Genomic DNA, 3,639 nt, shown 5'->3' on the forward strand with positions numbered 1-3,639 from the left:
TTCATAATGGTAACATGTTATACCTCAGTCTAGAAGGTCAAGGACATGAGAAAAAGATTGGCTAAGAGAGGAAATAATATCCTTTCCTTATAAAAATTTTCATTTGTGACCACGAAATATCTCTAGTTGAAGAATAAATTTTGCTATCAGATTCAATACAAGAAATGGATGGCTCATTTAGTCTTAACACATAGGAACATGACGTGTTGAGGTCTCATTAACTGCTATAAGACACAAGACTTAAGGTATATGCAACATCATTTGTTCCAGGTACATTGAATTATCAACAATTATATACCTGCCCTATGAAATGCCACCATCAAATCACGAAAGGTACAATGATATTATCACAAGAGACCAAACCAGATGAAGCATAGGCCTCATCTTCAAAAACCATTTCTACCTACTTGTTAATTTCATCTCATTTGCCTTTGTCAACCTTGATTGCTCCCCCTTAGCTTATGTTTCATCAACAACTTTAGTTTCGACTCATAAAGCATGACATCTTAGAACACATACTTCACTGACAAATATTTCTAAAATGGTGCAATAAAGTTGCAAATCCCGAACCAAATGTGTATTGACACATTAGGTAGATTGTCACCAAGATCCACTAGAACCTATCAATTCTTAGCAAAAAGATTCATCATGTGATCTAACATCCAGGCTATCACTTGTTCAACTGCAGATCAGTGGCTGAAACCAAAGCACTTTAACACAAAAAAGATATAACTATTAGACACTTTAGGGAGTAAATAAGTTATAATGTCTTAGATATTTGAACATAAGACACATCGTTAAATTTGTCCCCCGCAGTTGAATTATTGACTCCATTTCAATACTTGAGTGCATTCTCCCCCTTATATTTCTATCAAGCTGATAGAAAATATACACTTGAAACACTTTTCCTGGAAAGAACTGCATAACACTACTTTTTTTTTGTATTTTTAGAATTAAAGTATAGCTAGAAAAAAATATATAAAAGACAACTAAAATGAAATAATTTTAACAACTATGAACGTAAATATAAAAAAGAAACTTAATTAAACCTTTAGAAAACAAATTTATTTATTTTATTTTATAAAATAAAACTTTTTTTAAAAACCTTTTTCTTTTTCTTTTTAATTTTTTTATATATTCATCTTAAAAGAAACTAACTAAAAACTTTTGGTAAATCTATTTTTTTTTAAATAAAATGAGACAAATGAAAACTTAATTACAACTTCAGAAAATAAAACTTTTTAGTTTTATATATATATATATATATATATATATATATATATATATATATATATATATATATATATATATAACTAAAAAGTTTTATTTTCTGAAGTTGTAATTAACTTTTTGAGAAAAATAAGAAAATAATTTATAGAAATCTTACCTGGGGCATTCCTTTTTATATTATTTTGACGCCACTCATATAGCCATTTCTGCAACATTGGTTTTAATGAATCACCAATTGTTGTGAACCAACTATCAGAAGATCAAGTGTCATCCCTTTACTGCAACTTCAACCCATGCATAAACATGAATCTCTTTCCCACATTAATTTTTTTTACATCTTCTTTCTTCATCAAAACGTCATCTCATGATTCTTTTTCAACCTCATGTGACTTTCATTCATGTTGTACAAGAGTGCTCCCTTTAATAACCTCATTTAGGCCATAGGCTTCAACTTTCTATTGACAAAAATGGCATGTATAAAGCCAAATAGTGCATGTAGGACTATCTTCCTTATCCCGACAAAGCACATAAGTTGATGAGCATCTGCAGCCTTTCCTTTTGTATGACACCAAATTACAATACTACCCCTAACAATCCAGTGCATGACTAGCTTTTTCATTATTTAAATCTGTTGAAAACTAAAAAGACGGAAATTCCCATGCTCGTCTTTTATGCATTCTCACGAGATCAGCCTTGTGAGCTTTCCGAAAGTGCCCTTGAGTTACTTTAACAATGAGAAAAAAAGATGATAAAATTAACAACACCATCAAAGTTATTTTTTAAAGACAGTTTACACAAGTCTTCATATCCAACGACTACTATATTTCTTGAACCGGGCATTTCTGACTTCACAGTACAGCCATGCTCATATTTTCTAACCCATCTTGTTTGACAATAATCACCAGCAAAGCCCATTTTTTGACAAGACATCACAAGATAACCTCCAAAAATATTTTAACGTTAGGAATAAAATAAAAAATATAGATACACCTTTTTCATGTCTTTTGCTTTAATGAGAGAATATGAATTTCAAGAATTTCGTAGTCTCTCTCATTCCTTCAGAATCAACAAAAAGAATTAGGAACCCATATGAGAATGGGTTTTGAAACATACCTTACTCCTAAAAATTTCTGATCAGATGTAGAACAATCAGCTTTAGGTTTCAGAACCCTCTTCTTTCCTAGAGACTTTTGATTCGAATGTTTCTTTCTATCTCCAATGACTGGCTTTATTTCAAGTTCAGGAGATGTACTCTTGGGAACCCAAACTTTCTTCATCTTCCTTGGTTATGGAGGTGGCTTCTTTGGAACTCACACCTTCACTGGCTTTGTGTGACTCGACATCTTTTTCATTTTGTGTTTGGTCCTGTAAAAATAATTATTTAAACAAGGAAACACTTCAGGAAGCTTACCAGCATGAGATATTCTGATGTTTGGAGTTGAAGATGGAACTTGAGTCTTCACAGGATAAGATGAAGTGTTCATAGCTTGATATAGCTTGAGAGAGCAAAAAGTCTCGTCATCTTGAACAAACTTATTAGTGTGAACTGATTTGCCAGCTTGTGAAGTCTTAACAGTGCGAGAATTCTTGGCAGTGCGAACTTTCTCAGCTTGAAATCAGCACAACTCTTAAATGTCGAGTGGACCCTCTTCCCATATGCAGTTACCTCATTTGAAAAATTCTTCTTCGAGGATTTGGGGTCAAGGCTAGTCGGCAAATCTAAGCATGTTTTAGAGGTTGTATTGGTCGCCTATCTTTGGACAACTTGGAAGTATAGGAATGAAAGTGTCACAACAAGGTGCTCAATAATAAGCTTTTGGCTAATTAGGTTAAAATTTGTGCCTTTTTGGATAAAAAACAGAAAGACGAAGGGTAACTGTCTTGCCTTGCCTGGATTGATTTGTGTGGTAACCCATTAGATGATACTCTTATGACTTTTTACTCCTTGCACCTTGCTATTCCTTTGCTTTATTAATACTATTTTCTCTTGCTCTTAAAAAAATGTATATATTCAATTTCTGTGACACCCATTGTCAGGTATTTTCATTTCAAGTCCCTTATGTTTTTAAGAGTTTGAAAAAGAGGTCCTTACGTTGGGCGTACAAAGCTGTACATCGAGCGTAAGTCAAAATATTGTGACGAGTCAACATTCGAGTATATTGGGTCTACATGTGTATACACTGGGCATACTCGTGCATTCCCCAAACCCTAATATTTTGGGTTGTGACCCCTATTTAAGCATCACAATCCCTCATGGACCTTTTTATGACCAACCTCCATATCCTCCAAACCCTAAAATCGACCCCTATCTTTTTTTAGTGAGATTTGAAGCTTGAAAGTGATTTTTTTTAGTGATTTTTGAAGCGAGGTAGTGTTTGCAACATGGATGCATAGACTATTTGGCATATG

At 33.1% G+C, this 3,639-nt stretch overlaps 1 long non-coding RNA gene across 1 annotated transcript; it reads right to left on the reverse strand.

Moving 5' to 3' along the window:
- Positions 1–271: 271 nt before the first annotated feature.
- On the reverse strand, positions 272–3,165 carry LOC145106676 (uncharacterized). The gene is made up of 2 exons (XR_013707629.1): positions 1,388–3,165; positions 272–710 (listed from the first exon to the last, which is right to left on the reverse strand). It is a non-coding gene; the product is annotated as an uncharacterized LOC145106676 (long non-coding RNA).
- Between the last annotated feature and the right edge of the window lie 474 nt (positions 3,166–3,639).

The sequence above is a fragment of the Lactuca virosa genome, chromosome 1 (genome assembly GCF_052849685.1).
Source record: "Lactuca virosa cultivar CGN04683 chromosome 1, Lactuca_virosa_CGN04683_v6, whole genome shotgun sequence".
Taxonomy (NCBI): Eukaryota; Viridiplantae; Streptophyta; class Magnoliopsida; order Asterales; family Asteraceae; genus Lactuca; species Lactuca virosa.